The sequence below is a fragment of the Eleutherodactylus coqui genome, chromosome 1 (assembly GCF_035609145.1).
Source record: "Eleutherodactylus coqui strain aEleCoq1 chromosome 1, aEleCoq1.hap1, whole genome shotgun sequence".
NCBI classification, from domain to species: Eukaryota; Metazoa; Chordata; class Amphibia; order Anura; family Eleutherodactylidae; genus Eleutherodactylus; species Eleutherodactylus coqui.
Window position 1 is genome coordinate 59,035,229 of NC_089837.1, and position 17,171 is coordinate 59,052,399.

Here is a 17,171-nt window from a genome sequence, read left to right on the forward strand (position 1 = left end):
TCAGAACAAATTAATACAATCAAATGTGCAATATGAAGCCTACACTGAGGGTGAGAATCCAACACTGCATCGTGCTAAGAGAGACGTTGACGCTCCAGGTGGTAACTTTGATCCACATGTACACATAGATGTAATAGGAGTGCCAAGGGGGGAGCGAGATTAATTTAATTCTAGAGATCAGGTTAAAGCAGGTTTTGATTCCTCATTTGCTTTGTCACTGTTAGTAATAATGTAGATTAGATGAATTATATCTATTACAATCAGCAGAGGTTTGTAAACTACACCAGAGATGCTTTACAAGGGTTAGCTGACCAGTTAGGGCCCACTGCATCCATGGCGTTCCAAAATAGAGTGGCCGTGGATATGATTTTCGCAGAAAGAGGTGGGGTATGTAATTTCCTGTACGTGTATTCTCCCTTTAATGTGACCAATGTTTCCCTTGTTTGAAAAAGATGAAGAGCCAGTTCCGATAATGCCAACCAGGTACGTTACCAGAAGAATGGAGAAATGTTCCAGTACTGCGCCTACCTCAGTCTCATAAGATGGACTGTCAGTGGACTTCCCATTTGCCTAGGGAAAGTGCAGAAGACCTTAGGTTCCGGCGAGGGCACACCCTGTGGGGTGTTAACTCGTACAGATAGAGGGTATGGATGCCCGGAAATAAGCCCAGGGAATCCATGGCCTCCTTCTGAGGTGAGGTAGGGATCCCTCCCCTTTTAGGAGTAGGGACTTACGGGCAGTGGGAAAACCCTGACGCAAGGGTGAGGCGAACTGGACGTGTTCACCATTAGGACTATCTCCAGGAGGGACATTGGTGTGGGTGAAGATTAAGGAGTCCCACGCCGTGCGTACCTGTGCACACTACTAGTATGTACTTCTAGTACAGCACATTAGAGTGAGAAGAGAGGATCCTGGTGATAGTTCAGATCTACACGTATACATTGACATCGTAGGATAGCCAAGGGGGGTACCTGACAAGTTTTAAAAATTAGAGACCAAGTTAAAACTAGATTCGAGTCCATTTTCCCGATCATTAGGGTAAATGAATGTTGACTGGATTAATTATGTTTATTATAATTAACAGCGGTTTATAAATTATACTAGAGACGCCTTATAGGGACTAGTCGACCAATAGAACCTACCTCGACTACGACTTTTCAAAATAGAATGGCACTAGGTACGATTTTAGGCAAAAAAAGGGAGTATCGGTAAAATGATAGGGGAGACTTGTACCTACATTCCAGACAAAACGTGACCCACAGGTAAAAACGTAGTTGCCATTAAGAAGCTGACCGCACTAACTAAAAAGAGCTAACCTTAGTCTGGTTTCCTCAGTAAGGTACCTAACAGGAGAAGGGAAAAATATATAAAAAATAAGTTTTGGAACATTGTGTATTTAGAACACTGTGATAGGTTTTTGCTAAGATTCTGCTTTATTTTATCTGCAGTGCACTCTGCTTATGTCCACGCAACATGCCGGTGTTACAACGCCCCTGGTCCTGTTACCTTGCCGCCTCTGGAAAAGGGAAGTGGGAATAATCACCTTGTAGCTCTTTCCTTCCAGACTAATATATATGATAATGCACTTACTAATGAGACAGGGGTTCAGTCATATTGATCAGTAATTAGATAGCCCTGATTTTGCACTCTTGTTGATGAATCGAGTTAACGTCAAGAAGGCGGGGTTCTATACAAGTTATGCAGTTTTTACCTGAATTAGTGAAAGTCGCACCTCTCCTAACCTAATTATGGTTGTCACCTTTATAGTCATTCTAATTTCTGTTTGTCGTTGCATACAGTGTATTCCGACCCTGATGACTGCCTGGTCCACCTGTCCCACTACGACGTCCAACAAAAAGCCCACTGTCAGCGCAACTGTCGTCATCATGGATCCAGAATGTGATGATGTCGAACCATCCTATACCCCCATGGCAGTAGTAGGCCTAGTCGTCTACAACGCAATGCGAGTCTAGGGTCAGCGGTGGGGGATTGGGGTGGGACGGAGCAGGGCGAGTTTAGTGAAACAGATAGTTTCAAGGGGGGTCTGTGGTGGAAGTCCAGTATTCCTATATTATGGATCGGTGGGCTTTGGCAGTAGACAGTTGTCAATTGAACATTCTGTATACATATTTCTGTCTTGCTACAAATATAATGTCTTGCTACAAGTTATGCAATAGGTACTTCCGCTTATATGAAATATCTGTTTTTCATAACTCTGCTGACAAAGATGCTGACAAAGATGGAATTCAGCAATTTAGCCGTAAACAACATGTATAAATATATTTGACTGTCCAGCTGCATGCACTAATACGGAACTAGGAATCAGACATGGACAACCGCAGAAATTTCCCCAGCGACTTTACTGGAAACGTATGCAAATAACATGGGAGGTTTGTGCAATTTATAGTTCATGATGTAACATCCAATCATATTGAAGGAACCCCACGTGGCTCCAAGACAACCCACTCATTTCATCCACCACCTGATGGCCAATCACAGATGACCGGAGGATGGAAGAATTGCAAGATGCTTATCCAATAATTAAACAATACGTTGTATGCATGTAATATTTGACCTGCCCAGATGGGCGGATTTGTTAAACTCTTAAAATAGGCTACACGCCGATCATTAAAGTTAGAATTGAGGAAGCTATGCATGCTGAACATCGTGTCAGTGTGGGAACTTCTTATGCGCATTATCAATTCAGAATTAATATGGAGGGCTGTAAACATTCCAAATTGAGTAAGGCGTGGTTCCAAAAGAAGGTTCCACGACAGCTTTGACAGAGAAGAGGACATTTCTAAAGAAACAAAGCGATTTCTCAAACTATGCTGTCCAGGAAGATGTGGATGTGGTAGGAACTGCAAAAAACTGAGCTTCCTAGCAGAGGATGGTTTCGATCCATCGACCTCTGGGTTATGGGCCCAGCACGCTTCCGCTGCGCCACTCTGCTGCATTGGGATAGCTTACAAGGCGCTGGTGAGGCCAAGCTGAGGAAGCCTTTGACTGTTGCTAAGCCGCTAACAGGGAGCCACTCTCCGTGGGCAGTTGGGTACTCTTTGGAGTCACGCTGTTGTCTTCTAGTTTATCTCTTCTTTTCCTTTTTTTGATATTATTGTTTAGGTAGTCACCTGAGAGAATATAGTTGACCTGACTGAGGATTTGGCCTGCGCCACAACGTGTGGTTGTCTCTGTGGCGCAATCGGTTAGCGCGTTCGGCTGTTAACCGAAAGGTTGGTGGTTCAAGCCCACCCAGGGACGGGCTTGCCTTTTGTTTGCGCCGTATGTTAAACGTAAAGCCGTGGCTGTCAGTGCGTCTGAGCCGTTTGAAAGCTTCAAAATGGTAATGCTAGCCAAAAAGGTCCTTCGAGCCGGAATTGAACCAGCGACCTAAGGATTGCTAATTTGCTTCTACAGTCCTCCGCTCTACCAGCTGAGCTATCGAAGGCCAGTTCTTTGAGCGCCAAAGATAAAAAGGCCATCATGCTAGAGTTTCAAAGCGCTGGCAAGTAAAGATCTTGGAGGATGCGGGCATCGATCCCGCTACCTCTCGCATGCGAAGCGAGCGCTCTACCATGTGAGCTAATCCCCCGTGACGGCTGTTTACACACCTGTCTACTCTGATCGGCAATTTTAGCACATTCCCAGCATTCAAGAGTTTCCAAAGTTGAGGCCTTTTTTTCTTTAAGTATAGATGTCACGAAAGTGAGATGCACTGGCCTTTTCCCAGCCACAAAATGACTACACGCAAGGCTTAGGAGTGGCTCTGTGGCGCAATGGATAGCGCATTGGACTTCTAGAGTGAAAGTGATTCAAAGGTTGTGGGTTCGAGTCCCACCAGAGTCGTATGTTCTAGCGCACTGTGGTAGCTTGTAGTGTGCTCTTAGGCAAGAAACCTGCCTAGGACTTCATTTGTTGTCGTAGCCCTGCCTTGCAGCTTTTTAAGGCGACTGATTTAGCATTCAGTTTTGATCTGCAGTGCAAAGGAAAGAGCCCTTTTCTAAATGGCATATTAGAAAAAACTTTCTGATAGTGAGAGTGATCACTGAGTGGTACAGGTTACCACGGGTGGTGATGAGTTCTCCTTCCATGGAAGTGTTCAAACAAAGGCTGGACAACTGTCTGTCTGGAATGATTTAGGTAATCCTGCACTGAGCAGGGGCTTGGACCCCATGACCCTGGAGTTGGAAGCTCTACCATTCTATGATCTTCTGTATTTAGGCATGTATGTCTGCATTGACAGAGAAGAGGACATTTCTAAAGAAACAAAGCGATTTCTCAAACTATGCTGTCCAGGAAGATGTGGATGTGGTAGGAACTGCAAAAAACTGAGCTTCCTAGCAGAGGATGGTTTCGATCCATCGACCTCTGGGTTATGGGCCCAGCACGCTTCCGCTGCGCCACTCTGCTGCATTGGGATAGCTTACAAGGTGCTGGTGAGGCCAAGCTGAGGAAGCCTTTGACTGTTGCTAAGCCGCTAACAGGGAGCCACTCTCCGTGGGCAGTTGGGTACTCTTTGGAGTCACGCTGTTGTCTTCTAGTTTATCTCTTCTTTTCCTTTTTTTGATATTATTGTTTAGGTAGTCACCTGAGAGAATATAGTTGACCTGACTGAGGATTTGGCCTGCGGCACAACGTGTGGTTGTCTCTGTGGCGCAATCGGTTAGCGCGTTCGGCTGTTAACCGAAAGGTTGGTGGTTCAAGCCCACCCAGGGACGGGCTTGCCTTTTGTTTGCGCCGTATGTTACACGTAAAGCCGTGGCTGTCAGTGCGTCTGAGCCGTTTGAAAGCTTCAAAATGGTAATGCTAGCCAAAAAGGTCCTTCGAGCCGGAATTGAACCAGCGACCTAAGGATTGCTAATTTGCTTCTACAGTCCTCCGCTCTACCAGCTGAGCTATCGAAGGCCAGTTCTTTGAGCGCCAAAGATAAAAAGGCCATCATGCTAGAGTTTCAAAGCGCTGGCAAGTAAAGATCTTGGAGGATGCAGGCATCGATCCCGCTACCTCTCGCATGCGAAGCGAGCGCTCTACCATGTGAGCTAATCCCCCGTGACGGCTGTTTACACACCTGTCTACTCTGATCGGCAATTTTAGCACATTCCCAGCATTCAAGAGTTTCCAAAGTTGAGGCCTTTTTTTCTTTAAGTATAGATGTCACGAAAGTGAGATGCACTGGCCTTTTCCCAGCCACAAAATGACTACGCGCAAGGCTTAGGAGTGGCTCTGTGGCGCAATGGATAGCGCATTGGACTTCTAGAGTGAAAGTGATTCAAAGGTTGTGGGTTCGAGTCCCACCAGAGTCGTATGTTCTAGCGCACTGTGGTAGCTTGTAGTGTGCTCTTAGGCAAGAAACCTGCCTAGGACTTCATTTGTTGTCGTAGCCCTGCCTTGCAGCTTTTTAAGGCGACTGATTTAGCATTCAGTTTTGATCTGCAGTGCAAAGGAAAGAGCCCTTTTCTAAATGGCATATTAGAAAAAACTTTCTGATAGTGAGAGTGATCACTGAGTGGTACAGGTTACCACGGGTGGTGATGAGTTCTCCTTCCATGGAAGTGTTCAAACAAAGGCTGGACAACTGTCTGTCTGGAATGATTTAGGTAATCCTGCACTGAGCAGGGGCTTGGACCCCATGACCCTGGAGTTGGAAGCTCTACCATTCTATGATCTTCTGTATTTAGGCATGTATGTCTGCATTGACAGAGAAGAGGACATTTCTAAAGAAACAAAGCGATTTCTCAAACTATGCTGTCCAGGAAGATGTGGATGTGGTAGGAACTGCAAAAAACTGAGCTTCCTAGCAGAGGATGGTTTCGATCCATCGACCTCTGGGTTATGGGCCCAGCACGCTTCCGCTGCGCCACTCTGCTGCATTGGGATAGCTTACAAGGCGCTGGTGAGGCCAAGCTGAGGAAGCCTTTGACTGTTGCTAAGCCGCTAACAGGGAGCCACTCTCCGTGGGCAGTTGGGTACTCTTTGGAGTCACGCTGTTGTCTTCTAGTTTATCTCTTCTTTTCCTTTTTTTGATATTATTGTTTAGGTAGTCACCTGAGAGAATATAGTTGACCTGACTGAGGATTTGGCCTGCGCCACAACGTGTGGTTGTCTCTGTGGCGCAATCGGTTAGCGCGTTCGGCTGTTAACCGAAAGGTTGGTGGTTCAAGCCCACCCAGGGACGGGCTTGCCTTTTGTTTGCGCCGTATGTTACACGTAAAGCCGTGGCTGTCAGTGCGTCTGAGCCGTTTGAAAGCTTCAAAATGGTAATGCTAGCCAAAAAGGTCCTTCGAGCCGGAATTGAACCAGCGACCTAAGGATTGCTAATTTGCTTCTACAGTCCTCCGCTCTACCAGCTGAGCTATCAAAGGCCAGTTCTTTGAGCGCCAAAGATAAAAAGGCCATCATGCTAGAGTTTCAAAGCGCTGGCAAGTAAAGATCTTGGAGGATGCGGGCATCGATCCCGCTACCTCTCGCATGCGAAGCGAGCGCTCTACCATGTGAGCTAATCCCCCGTGACGGCTGTTTACACACCTGTCTACTCTGATCGGCAATTTTAGCACATTCCCAGCATTCAAGAGTTTCCAAAGTTGAGGCCTTTTTTTCTTTAAGTATAGATGTCACGAAAGTGAGATGCACTGGCCTTTTCCCAGCCACAAAATGACTACGCGCAAGGCTTAGGAGTGGCTCTGTGGCACAATGGATAGCGCATTGGACTTCTAGAGTGAAAGTGATTCAAAGGTTGTGGGTTCGAGTCCCACCAGAGTCGTATGTTCTAGCGCACTGTGGTAGCTTGTAGTGTGCTCTTAGGCAAGAAACCTGCCTAGGACTTCATTTGTTGTCGTAGCCCTGCCTTGCAGCTTTTTAAGGCGACTGATTTAGCATTCAGTTTTGATCTGCAGTGCAAAGGGAAGAGCCCTTTTCTAAATGGCATATTAGAAAAAACTTTCTGATAGTGAGAGTGATCACTGAGTGGTACAGGTTACCACGGGTGGTGATGAGTTCTCCTTCCATGGAAGTGTTCAAACAAAGGCTGGACAACTGTCTGTCTGGAATGATTTAGGTAATCCTGCACTGAGCAGGGGCTTGGACCCCATGACCCTGGAGTTGGAAGCTCTACCATTCTATGATCTTCTGTATTTAGGCATGTATGTCTGCATTGACAGAGAAGAGGACATTTCTAAAGAAACAAAGCGATTTCTCAAACTATGCTGTCCAGGAAGATGTGGATGTGGTAGGAACTGCAAAAAACTGAGCTTCCTAGCAGAGGATGGTTTCGATCCATCGACCTCTGGGTTATGGGCCCAGCACGCTTCCGCTGCGCCACTCTGCTGCATTGGGATAGCTTACAAGGCGCTGGTGAGGCCAAGCTGAGGAAGCCTTTGACTGTTGCTAAGCCGCTAACAGGGAGCCACTCTCCGTGGGCAGTTGGGTACTCTTTGGAGTCACGCTGTTGTCTTCTAGTTTATCTCTTCTTTTCCTTTTTTTGATATTATTGTTTAGGTAGTCACCTGAGAGAATATAGTTGACCTGACTGAGGATTTGGCCTGCGGCACAACGTGTGGTTGTCTCTGTGGCGCAATCGGTTAGCGCGTTCGGCTGTTAACCGAAAGGTTGGTGGTTCAAGCCCACCCAGGGACGGGCTTGCCTTTTGTTTGCGCCGTATGTTACACGTAAAGCCGTGGCTGTCAGTGCGTCTGAGCCGTTTGAAAGCTTCAAAATGGTAATGCTAGCCAAAAAGGTCCTTCGAGCCGGAATTGAACCAGCGACCTAAGGATTGCTAATTTGCTTCTACAGTCCTCCGCTCTACCAGCTGAGCTATCGAAGGCCAGTTCTTTGAGCGCCAAAGATAAAAAGGCCATCATGCTAGAGTTTCAAAGCGCTGGCAAGTAAAGATCTTGGAGGATGCGGGCATCGATCCCGCTACCTCTCGCATGCGAAGCGAGCGCTCTACCATGTGAGCTAATCCCCCGTGACGGCTGTTTACACACCTGTCTACTCTGATCGGCAATTTTAGCACATTCCCAGCATTCAAGAGTTTCCAAAGTTGAGGCCTTTTTTTCTTTAAGTATAGATGTCACGAAAGTGAGATGCACTGGCCTTTTCCCAGCCACAAAATGACTACGCGCAAGGCTTAGGAGTGGCTCTGTGGCGCAATGGATAGCGCATTGGACTTCTAGATTGAAAGTGATTCAAAGGTTGTGGGTTCGAGTCCCACCAGAGTCGTATGTTCTAGCGCACTGTGGTAGCTTGTAGTGTGCTCTTAGGCAAGAAACCTGCCTAGGACTTCATTTGTTGTCGTAGCCCTGCCTTGCAGCTTTTTAAGGCGACTGATTTAGCATTCAGTTTTGATCTGCAGTGCAAAGGAAAGAGCCCTTTTCTAAATGGCATATTAGAAAAAACTTTCTGATAGTGAGAGTGATCACTGAGTGGTACAGGTTACCACGGGTGGTGATGAGTTCTCCTTCCATGGAAGTGTTCAAACAAAGGCTGGACAACTGTCTGTCTGGAATGATTTAGGTAATCCTGCACTGAGCAGGGGCTTGGACCCCATGACCCTGGAGTTGGAAGCTCTACCATTCTATGATCTTCTGTATTTAGGCATGTATGTCTGCATTGACAGAGAAGAGGACATTTCTAAAGAAACAAAGCGATTTCTCAAACTATGCTGTCCAGGAAGATGTGGATGTGGTAGGAACTGCAAAAAACTGAGCTTCCTAGCAGAGGATGGTTTCGATCCATCGACCTCTGGGTTATGGGCCCAGCACGCTTCCGCTGCGCCACTCTGCTGCATTGGGATAGCTTACAAGGCGCTGGTGAGGCCAAGCTGAGGAAGCCTTTGACTGTTGCTAAGCCGCTAACAGGGAGCCACTCTCCGTGGGCAGTTGGGTACTCTTTGGAGTCACGCTGTTGTCTTCTAGTTTATCTCTTCTTTTCCTTTTTTTGATATTATTGTTTAGGTAGTCACCTGAGAGAATATAGTTGACCTGACTGAGGATTTGGCCTGCGGCACAACGTGTGGTTGTCTCTGTGGCGCAATCGGTTAGCGCGTTCGGCTGTTAACCGAAAGGTTGGTGGTTCAAGCCCACCCAGGGACGGGCTTGCCTTTTGTTTGCGCCGTATGTTACACGTAAAGCCGTGGCTGTCAGTGCGTCTGAGCCGTTTGAAAGCTTCAAAATGGTAATGCTAGCCAAAAAGGTCCTTCGAGCCGGAATTGAACCAGCGACCTAAGGATTGCTAATTTGCTTCTACAGTCCTCCGCTCTACCAGCTGAGCTATCGAAGGCCAGTTCTTTGAGCGCCAAAGATAAAAAGGCCATCATGCTAGAGTTTCAAAGCGCTGGCAAGTAAAGATCTTGGAGGATGCGGGCATCGATCCCGCTACCTCTCGCATGCGAAGCGAGCGCTCTACCATGTGAGCTAATCCCCCGTGACGGCTGTTTACACACCTGTCTACTCTGATCGGCAATTTTAGCACATTCCCAGCCTTCAAGAGTTTCCAAAGTTGAGGCCTTTTTTTCTTTAAGTATAGATGTCACGAAAGTGAGATGCACTGGCCTTTTCCCAGCCACAAAATGACTATGCGCAAGGCTTAGGAGTGGCTCTGTGGCGCAATGGATAGCGCATTGGACTTCTAGAGTGAAAGTGATTCAAAGGTTGTGGGTTCGAGTCCCACCAGAGTCGTATGTTCTAGCGCACTGTGGTAGCTTGTAGTGTGCTCTTAGGCAAGAAACCTGCCTAGGACTTCATTTGTTGTCGTAGCCCTGCCTTGCAGCTTTTTAAGGCGACTGATTTAGCATTCAGTTTTGATCTGCAGTGCAAAGGAAAGAGTCCTTTTCTAAATGGCATATTAGAAAAAACTTTCTGATAGTGAGAGTGATCACTGAGTGGTACAGGTTACCACGGGTGGTGATGAGTTCTCCTTCCATGGAAGTGTTCAAACAAAGGCTGGACAACTGTCTGTCTGGAATGATTTAGGTAATCCTGCACTGAGCAGGGGCTTGGACCCCATGACCCTGGAGTTGGAAACTCTACCATTCTATGATCTTCTGTATTTAGGCATGTATGTCTGCATTGACAGAGAAGAGGACATTTCTAAAGAAACAAAGCGATTTCTCAAACTATGCTGTCCAGGAAGATGTGGATGTGGTAGGAACTGCAAAAAACTGAGCTTCCTAGCAGAGGATGGTTTCGATCCATCGACCTCTGGGTTATGGGCCCAGCACGCTTCCGCTGCATTGGGATAGCTTACAAGGCGCTGGTGAGGCCAAGCTGAGGAAGCCTTTGACTGTTGCTAAGCCGCTAACAGGGAGCCACTCTCCGTGGGCAGTTGGGTACTCTTTGGAGTCACGCTGTTGTCTTCTAGTTTATCTCTTCTTTTCCTTTTTTTGATATTATTGTTTAGGTAGTCACCTGAGAGAATATAGTTGACCTGACTGAGGATTTGGCCTGCGGCACAACGTGTGGTTGTCTCTGTGGCGCAATCGGTTAGCGCGTTCGGCTGTTAACCGAAAGGTTGGTGGTTCAAGCCCACCCAGGGACGGGCTTGCCTTTTGTTTGCGCCGTATGTTACACGTAAAGCCGTGGCTGTCAGTGCGTCTGAGCCGTTTGAAAGCTTCAAAATGGTAATGCTAGCCAAAAAGGTCCTTCGAGCCGGAATTGAACCAGCGACCTAAGGATTGCTAATTTGCTTCTACAGTCCTCCGCTCTACCAGCTGAGCTATCGAAGGCCAGTTCTTTGAGCGCCAAAGATAAAAAGGCCATCATGCTAGAGTTTCAAAGCGCTGGCAAGTAAAGATCTTGGAGGATGCGGGCATCGATCCCGCTACCTCTCGCATGCGAAGCGAGCGCTCTACCATGTGAGCTAATCCCCCGTGACGGCTGTTTACACACCTGTCTACTCTGATCGGCAATTTTAGCACATTCCCAGCATTCAAGAGTTTCCAAAGTTGAGGCCTTTTTTTCTTTAAGTATAGATGTCACGAAAGTGAGATGCACTGGCCTTTTCCCAGCCACAAAATGACTACGCGCAAGGCTTAGGAGTGGCTCTGTGGCGCAATGGATAGCGCATTGGACTTCTAGAGTGAAAGTGATTCAAAGGTTGTGGGTTCGAGTCCCACCAGAGTCGTATGTTCTAGCGCACTGTGGTAGCTTGTAGTGTGCTCTTAGGCAAGAAACCTGCCTAGGACTTCATTTGTTGTCGTAGCCCTGCCTTGCAGCTTTTTAAGGCGACTGATTTAGCATTCAGTTTTGATCTGCAGTGCAAAGGAAAGAGCCCTTTTCTAAATGGCATATTAGAAAAAACTTTCTGATAGTGAGAGTGATCACTGAGTGGTACAGGTTACCACGGGTGGTGATGAGTTCTCCTTCCATGGAAGTGTTCAAACAAAGGCTGGACAACTGTCTGTCTGGAATGATTTAGGTAATCCTGCACTGAGCAGGGGCTTGGACCCCATGACCCTGGAGTTGGAAGCTCTACCATTCTATGATCTTCTGTATTTAGGCATGTATGTCTGCATTGACAGAGAAGAGGACATTTCTAAAGAAACAAAGCGATTTCTCAAACTATGCTGTCCAGGAAGATGTGGATGTGGTAGGAACTGCAAAAAACTGAGCTTCCTAGCAGAGGATGGTTTCGATCCATCGACCTCTGGGTTATGGGCCCAGCACGCTTCCGCTGCGCCACTCTGCTGCATTGGGATAGCTTACAAGGCGCTGGTGAGGCCAAGCTGAGGAAGCCTTTGACTGTTGCTAAGCCGCTAACAGGGAGCCACTCTCCGTGGGCAGTTGGGTACTCTTTGGAGTCACGCTGTTGTCTTCTAGTTTATCTCTTCTTTTCCTTTTTTTGATATTATTGTTTAGGTAGTCACCTGAGAGAATATAGTTGACCTGACTGAGGATTTGGCCTGCGGCACAACGTGTGGTTGTCTCTGTGGCGCAATCGGTTAGCGTGTTCGGCTGTTAACCGAAAGGTTGGTGGTTCAAGCCCACCCAGGGACGGGCTTGCCTTTTGTTTGCGCCGTATGTTACACGTAAAGCCGTGGCTGTCAGTGCGTCTGAGCCGTTTGAAAGCTTCAAAATGGTAATGCTAGCCAAAAAGGTCCTTCGAGCCGGAATTGAACCAGCGACCTAAGGATTGCTAATTTGCTTCTACAGTCCTCCGCTCTACCAGCTGAGCTATCGAAGGCCAGTTCTTTGAGCGCCAAAGATAAAAAGGCCATCATGCTAGAGTTTCAAAGCGCTGGCAAGTAAAGATCTTGGAGGATGCGGGCATCGATCCCGCTACCTCTCGCATGCGAAGCGAGCGCTCTACCATGTGAGCTAATCCCCCGTGACGGCTGTTTACACACCTGTCTACTCTGATCGGCAATTTTAGCACATTCCCAGCATTCAAGAGTTTCCAAAGTTGAGGCCTTTTTTTCTTTAAGTATAGATGTCACGAAAGTGAGATGCACTGGCCTTTTCCCAGCCACAAAATGACTACGCGCAAGGCTTAGGAGTGGCTCTGTGGCGCAATGGATAGCGCATTGGACTTCTAGAGTGAAAGTGATTCAAAGGTTGTGGGTTCGAGTCCCACCAGAGTCGTATGTTCTAGCGCACTGTGGTAGCTTGTAGTGTGCTCTTAGGCAAGAAACCTGCCTAGGACTTCATTTGTTGTCGTAGCCCTGCCTTGCAGCTTTTTAAGGCGACTGATTTAGCATTCAGTTTTGATCTGCAGTGCAAAGGAAAGAGCCCTTTTCTAAATGGCATATTAGAAAAAACTTTCTGATAGTGAGAGTGATCACTGAGTGGTACAGGTTACCACGGGTGGTGATGAGTTCTCCTTCCATGGAAGTGTTCAAACAAAGGCTGGACAACTGTCTGTCTGGAATGATTTAGGTAATCCTGCACTGAGCAGGGGCTTGGACCCCATGACCCTGGAGTTGGAAGCTCTACCATTCTATGATCTTCTGTATTTAGGCATGTATGTCTGCATTGACAGAGAAGAGGACATTTCTAAAGAAACAAAGCGATTTCTCAAACTATGCTGTCCAGGAAGATGTGGATGTGGTAGGAACTGCAAAAAACTGGGCTTCCTAGCAGAGGATGGTTTCGATCCATCGACCTCTGGGTTATGGGCCCAGCACGCTTCCGCTGCGCCACTCTGCTGCATTGGGATAGCTTACAAGGCGCTGGTGAGGCCAAGCTGAGGAAGCCTTTGACTGTTGCTAAGCCGCTAACAGGGAGCCACTCTCCGTGGGCAGTTGGGTACTCTTTGGAGTCACGCTGTTGTCTTCTAGTTTATCTCTTCTTTTCCTTTTTTTGATATTATTGTTTAGGTAGTCACCTGAGAGAATATAGTTGACCTGACTGAGGATTTGGCCTGCGGCACAACGTGTGGTTGTCTCTGTGGCGCAATCGGTTAGCGCGTTCGGCTGTTAACCGAAAGGTTGGTGGTTCAAGCCCACCCAGGGACGGGCTTGCCTTTTGTTTGCGCCGTATGTTACACGTAAAGCCGTGGCTGTCAGTGCGTCTGAGCCGTTTGAAAGCTTCAAAATGGTAATGCTAGCCAAAAAGGTCCTTCGAGCCGGAATTGAACCAGCGACCTAAGGATTGCTAATTTGCTTCTACAGTCCTCCGCTCTACCAGCTGAGCTATCGAAGGCCAGTTCTTTGAGCGCCAAAGATAAAAAGGCCATCATGCTAGAGTTTCAAAGCGCTGGCAAGTAAAGATCTTGGAGGATGCGGGCATCGATCCCGCTACCTCTCGCATGCGAAGCGAGCGCTCTACCATGTGAGCTAATCCCCCGTGACGGCTGTTTACACACCTGTCTACTCTGATCGGCAATTTTAGCACATTCCCAGCATTCAAGAGTTTCCAAAGTTGAGGCCTTTTTTTCTTTAAGTATAGATGTCACGAAAGTGAGATGCACTGGCCTTTTCCCAGCCACAAAATGACTACGCGCAAGGCTTAGGAGTGGCTCTGTGGCGCAATGGATAGCGCATTGGACTTCTAGATTGAAAGTGATTCAAAGGTTGTGGGTTCGAGTCCCACCAGAGTCGTATGTTCTAGCGCACTGTGGTAGCTTGTAGTGTGCTCTTAGGCAAGAAACCTGCCTAGGACTTCATTTGTTGTCGTAGCCCTGCCTTGCAGCTTTTTAAGGCGACTGATTTAGCATTCAGTTTTGATCTGCAGTGCAAAGGAAAGAGCCCTTTTCTAAATGGCATATTAGAAAAAACTTTCTGATAGTGAGAGTGATCACTGAGTGGTACAGGTTACCACGGGTGGTGATGAGTTCTCCTTCCATGGAAGTGTTCAAACAAAGGCTGGACAACTGTCTGTCTGGAATGATTTAGGTAATCCTGCACTGAGCAGGGGCTTGGACCCCATGACCCTGGAGTTGGAAGCTCTACCATTCTATGATCTTCTGTATTTAGGCATGTATGTCTGCATTGACAGAGAAGAGGACATTTCTAAAGAAACAAAGCGATTTCTCAAACTATGCTGTCCAGGAAGATGTGGATGTGGTAGGAACTGCAAAAAACTGAGCTTCCTAGCAGAGGATGGTTTCGATCCATCGACCTCTGGGTTATGGGCCCAGCACGCTTCCGCTGCGCCACTCTGCTGCATTGGGATAGCTTACAAGGCGCTGGTGAGGCCAAGCTGAGGAAGCCTTTGACTGTTGCTAAGCCGCTAACAGGGAGCCACTCTCCGTGGGCAGTTGGGTACTCTTTGGAGTCACGCTGTTGTCTTCTAGTTTATCTCTTCTTTTCCTTTTTTTGATATTATTGTTTAGGTAGTCACCTGAGAGAATATAGTTGACCTGACTGAGGATTTGGCCTGCGGCACAACGTGTGGTTGTCTCTGTGGCGCAATCGGTTAGCGCGTTCGGCTGTTAACCGAAAGGTTGGTGGTTCAAGCCCACCCAGGGACGGGCTTGCCTTTTGTTTGCGCCGTATGTTACACGTAAAGCCGTGGCTGTCAGTGCGTCTGAGCCGTTTGAAAGCTTCAAAATGGTAATGCTAGCCAAAAAGGTCCTTCGAGCCGGAATTGAACCAGCGACCTAAGGATTGCTAATTTGCTTCTACAGTCCTCCGCTCTACCAGCTGAGCTATCGAAGGCCAGTTCTTTGAGCGCCAAAGATAAAAAGGCCATCATGCTAGAGTTTCAAAGCGCTGGCAAGTAAAGATCTTGGAGGATGCGGGCATCGATCCCGCTACCTCTCGCATGCGAAGCGAGCGCTCTACCATGTGAGCTAATCCCCCGTGACGGCTGTTTACACACCTGTCTACTCTGATCGGCAATTTTAGCACATTCCCAGCATTCAAGAGTTTCCAAAGTTGAGGCCTTTTTTTCTTTAAGTATAGATGTCACGAAAGTGAGATGCACTGGCCTTTTCCCAGCCACAAAATGACTACACGCAAGGCTTAGGAGTGGCTCTGTGGCGCAATGGATAGCGCATTGGACTTCTAGATTGAAAGTGATTCAAAGGTTGTGGGTTCAAGTCCCACCAGAGTCGTATGTTCTAGCGCACTGTGGTAGCTTGTAGTGTGCTCTTAGGCAAGAAACCTGCCTAGGACTTCATTTGTTGTCGTAGCCCTGCCTTGCAGCTTTTTAAGGCGACTGATTTAGCATTCAGTTTTGATCTGCAGTGCAAAGGAAAGAGCCCTTTTCTAAATGGCATATTAGAAAAAACTTTCTGATAGTGAGAGTGATCACTGAGTGGTACAGGTTACCACGGGTGGTGATGAGTTCTCCTTCCATGGAAGTGTTCAAACAAAGGCTGGACAACTGTCTGTCTGGAATGATTTAGGTAATCCTGCACTGAGCAGGGGCTTGGACCCCATGACCCTGGAGTTGGAAGCTCTACCATTCTATGATCTTCTGTATTTAGGCATGTATGTCTGCATTGACAGAGAAGAGGACATTTCTAAAGAAACAAAGCGATTTCTCAAACTATGCTGTCCAGGAAGATGTGGATGTGGTAGGAACTGCAAAAAACTGAGCTTCCTAGCAGAGGATGGTTTCGATCCATCGACCTCTGGGTTATGGGCCCAGCACGCTTCCGCTGCGCCACTCTGCTGCATTGGGATAGCTTACAAGGCGCTGGTGAGGCCAAGCTGAGGAAGCCTTTGACTGTTGCTAAGCCGCTAACAGGGAGCCACTCTCCGTGGGCAGTTGGGTACTCTTTGGAGTCACGCTGTTGTCTTCTAGTTTATCTCTTCTTTTCCTTTTTTTGATATTATTGTTTAGGTAGTCACCTGAGAGAATATAGTTGACCTGACTGAGGATTTGGCCTGCGGCACAACGTGTGGTTGTCTCTGTGGCGCAATCGGTTAGCGCGTTCGGCTGTTAACCGAAAGGTTGGTGGTTCAAGCCCACCCAGGGACGGGCTTGCCTTTTGTTTGCGCCGTATGTTACACGTAAAGCCGTGGCTGTCAGTGCGTCTGAGCCGTTTGAAAGCTTCAAAATGGTAATGCTAGCCAAAAAGGTCCTTCGAGCCGGAATTGAACCAGCGACCTAAGGATTGCTAATTTGCTTCTACAGTCCTCCGCTCTACCAGCTGAGCTATCGAAGGCCAGTTCTTTGAGCGCCAAAGATAAAAAGGCCATCATGCTAGAGTTTCAAAGCGCTGGCAAGTAAAGATCTTGGAGGATGCGGGCATCGATCCCGCTACCTCTCGCATGCGAAGCGAGCGCTCTACCATGTGAGCTAATCCCCCGTGACGGCTGTTTACACACCTGTCTACTCTGATCGGCAATTTTAGCACATTCCCAGCATTCAAGAGTTTCCAAAGTTGAGGCCTTTTTTTCTTTAAGTATAGATGTCACGAAAGTGAGATGCACTGGCCTTTTCCCAGCCACAAAATGACTACGCGCAAGGCTTAGGAGTGGCTCTGTGGCGCAATGGATAGCGCATTGGACTTCTAGAGTGAAAGTGATTCAAAGGTTGTGGGTTCGAGTCCCACCAGAGTCGTATGTTCTAGCGCACTGTGGTAGCTTGTAGTGTGCTCTTAGGCAAGAAACCTGCCTAGGACTTCATTTGTTGTCGTAGCCCTGCCTTGCAGCTTTTTAAGGCGACTGATTTAGCATTCAGTTTTGATCTGCAGTGCAAAGGAAAGAGCCCTTTTCTAAATGGCATATTAGAAAAAACTTTCTGATAGTGAGAGTGATCACTGAGTGGTACAGGTTACCACGGGTG

At 47.5% G+C, this 17,171-nt stretch overlaps 27 non-coding genes across 27 annotated transcripts; 18 read left to right on the forward strand and 9 right to left on the reverse strand.

The window, feature by feature from the left end:
* Positions 1-3,187: 3,187 nt before the first annotated feature.
* TRNAN-GUU (transfer RNA asparagine (anticodon GUU)) lies at positions 3,188-3,261 on the forward strand. The gene has a single exon. It is a non-coding gene; the product is annotated as a tRNA-Asn (tRNA).
* A 258-nt stretch (positions 3,262-3,519) lies between these two features.
* Positions 3,520-3,592, reverse strand: TRNAA-CGC (transfer RNA alanine (anticodon CGC)). Its single transcript has one exon. It is a non-coding gene; the product is annotated as a tRNA-Ala (tRNA).
* A 170-nt stretch (positions 3,593-3,762) lies between these two features.
* Positions 3,763-3,846, forward strand: TRNAR-UCU (transfer RNA arginine (anticodon UCU)). The gene is given in 2 exon segments: positions 3,763-3,799; positions 3,811-3,846. It is a non-coding gene; the product is annotated as a tRNA-Arg (tRNA).
* A 798-nt stretch (positions 3,847-4,644) lies between these two features.
* On the forward strand, positions 4,645-4,718 carry TRNAN-GUU (transfer RNA asparagine (anticodon GUU)). Its single transcript has one exon. It is a non-coding gene; the product is annotated as a tRNA-Asn (tRNA).
* A 501-nt stretch (positions 4,719-5,219) lies between these two features.
* TRNAR-UCU (transfer RNA arginine (anticodon UCU)) lies at positions 5,220-5,303 on the forward strand. Its single transcript is given in 2 exon segments — positions 5,220-5,256; positions 5,268-5,303. It is a non-coding gene; the product is annotated as a tRNA-Arg (tRNA).
* Positions 5,304-6,101: 798 nt separating this feature from the next.
* On the forward strand, positions 6,102-6,175 carry TRNAN-GUU (transfer RNA asparagine (anticodon GUU)). Its single transcript has one exon. It is a non-coding gene; the product is annotated as a tRNA-Asn (tRNA).
* Positions 6,176-6,433: 258 nt separating this feature from the next.
* Positions 6,434-6,506, reverse strand: TRNAA-CGC (transfer RNA alanine (anticodon CGC)). The gene has a single exon. It is a non-coding gene; the product is annotated as a tRNA-Ala (tRNA).
* Positions 6,507-7,558: 1,052 nt separating this feature from the next.
* On the forward strand, positions 7,559-7,632 carry TRNAN-GUU (transfer RNA asparagine (anticodon GUU)). Its single transcript has one exon. It is a non-coding gene; the product is annotated as a tRNA-Asn (tRNA).
* A 258-nt stretch (positions 7,633-7,890) lies between these two features.
* TRNAA-CGC (transfer RNA alanine (anticodon CGC)) lies at positions 7,891-7,963 on the reverse strand. Its single transcript has one exon. It is a non-coding gene; the product is annotated as a tRNA-Ala (tRNA).
* A 170-nt stretch (positions 7,964-8,133) lies between these two features.
* On the forward strand, positions 8,134-8,217 carry TRNAR-UCU (transfer RNA arginine (anticodon UCU)). The gene is given in 2 exon segments: positions 8,134-8,170; positions 8,182-8,217. It is a non-coding gene; the product is annotated as a tRNA-Arg (tRNA).
* A 798-nt stretch (positions 8,218-9,015) lies between these two features.
* TRNAN-GUU (transfer RNA asparagine (anticodon GUU)) lies at positions 9,016-9,089 on the forward strand. Its single transcript has one exon. It is a non-coding gene; the product is annotated as a tRNA-Asn (tRNA).
* Positions 9,090-9,347: 258 nt separating this feature from the next.
* On the reverse strand, positions 9,348-9,420 carry TRNAA-CGC (transfer RNA alanine (anticodon CGC)). Its single transcript has one exon. It is a non-coding gene; the product is annotated as a tRNA-Ala (tRNA).
* Positions 9,421-9,590: 170 nt separating this feature from the next.
* On the forward strand, positions 9,591-9,674 carry TRNAR-UCU (transfer RNA arginine (anticodon UCU)). Its single transcript is given in 2 exon segments — positions 9,591-9,627; positions 9,639-9,674. It is a non-coding gene; the product is annotated as a tRNA-Arg (tRNA).
* A 785-nt stretch (positions 9,675-10,459) lies between these two features.
* Positions 10,460-10,533, forward strand: TRNAN-GUU (transfer RNA asparagine (anticodon GUU)). The gene has a single exon. It is a non-coding gene; the product is annotated as a tRNA-Asn (tRNA).
* Positions 10,534-10,791: 258 nt separating this feature from the next.
* Positions 10,792-10,864, reverse strand: TRNAA-CGC (transfer RNA alanine (anticodon CGC)). The gene has a single exon. It is a non-coding gene; the product is annotated as a tRNA-Ala (tRNA).
* Positions 10,865-11,034: 170 nt separating this feature from the next.
* TRNAR-UCU (transfer RNA arginine (anticodon UCU)) lies at positions 11,035-11,118 on the forward strand. Its single transcript is given in 2 exon segments — positions 11,035-11,071; positions 11,083-11,118. It is a non-coding gene; the product is annotated as a tRNA-Arg (tRNA).
* A 1,130-nt stretch (positions 11,119-12,248) lies between these two features.
* Positions 12,249-12,321, reverse strand: TRNAA-CGC (transfer RNA alanine (anticodon CGC)). The gene has a single exon. It is a non-coding gene; the product is annotated as a tRNA-Ala (tRNA).
* Positions 12,322-12,491: 170 nt separating this feature from the next.
* TRNAR-UCU (transfer RNA arginine (anticodon UCU)) lies at positions 12,492-12,575 on the forward strand. The gene is given in 2 exon segments: positions 12,492-12,528; positions 12,540-12,575. It is a non-coding gene; the product is annotated as a tRNA-Arg (tRNA).
* Positions 12,576-13,373: 798 nt separating this feature from the next.
* TRNAN-GUU (transfer RNA asparagine (anticodon GUU)) lies at positions 13,374-13,447 on the forward strand. The gene has a single exon. It is a non-coding gene; the product is annotated as a tRNA-Asn (tRNA).
* A 258-nt stretch (positions 13,448-13,705) lies between these two features.
* Positions 13,706-13,778, reverse strand: TRNAA-CGC (transfer RNA alanine (anticodon CGC)). Its single transcript has one exon. It is a non-coding gene; the product is annotated as a tRNA-Ala (tRNA).
* A 170-nt stretch (positions 13,779-13,948) lies between these two features.
* On the forward strand, positions 13,949-14,032 carry TRNAR-UCU (transfer RNA arginine (anticodon UCU)). Its single transcript is given in 2 exon segments — positions 13,949-13,985; positions 13,997-14,032. It is a non-coding gene; the product is annotated as a tRNA-Arg (tRNA).
* Positions 14,033-14,830: 798 nt separating this feature from the next.
* Positions 14,831-14,904, forward strand: TRNAN-GUU (transfer RNA asparagine (anticodon GUU)). The gene has a single exon. It is a non-coding gene; the product is annotated as a tRNA-Asn (tRNA).
* Positions 14,905-15,162: 258 nt separating this feature from the next.
* On the reverse strand, positions 15,163-15,235 carry TRNAA-CGC (transfer RNA alanine (anticodon CGC)). Its single transcript has one exon. It is a non-coding gene; the product is annotated as a tRNA-Ala (tRNA).
* A 170-nt stretch (positions 15,236-15,405) lies between these two features.
* TRNAR-UCU (transfer RNA arginine (anticodon UCU)) lies at positions 15,406-15,489 on the forward strand. Its single transcript is given in 2 exon segments — positions 15,406-15,442; positions 15,454-15,489. It is a non-coding gene; the product is annotated as a tRNA-Arg (tRNA).
* Positions 15,490-16,287: 798 nt separating this feature from the next.
* Positions 16,288-16,361, forward strand: TRNAN-GUU (transfer RNA asparagine (anticodon GUU)). Its single transcript has one exon. It is a non-coding gene; the product is annotated as a tRNA-Asn (tRNA).
* Positions 16,362-16,619: 258 nt separating this feature from the next.
* TRNAA-CGC (transfer RNA alanine (anticodon CGC)) lies at positions 16,620-16,692 on the reverse strand. Its single transcript has one exon. It is a non-coding gene; the product is annotated as a tRNA-Ala (tRNA).
* A 170-nt stretch (positions 16,693-16,862) lies between these two features.
* TRNAR-UCU (transfer RNA arginine (anticodon UCU)) lies at positions 16,863-16,946 on the forward strand. The gene is given in 2 exon segments: positions 16,863-16,899; positions 16,911-16,946. It is a non-coding gene; the product is annotated as a tRNA-Arg (tRNA).
* Positions 16,947-17,171: the final 225 nt, after the last annotated feature.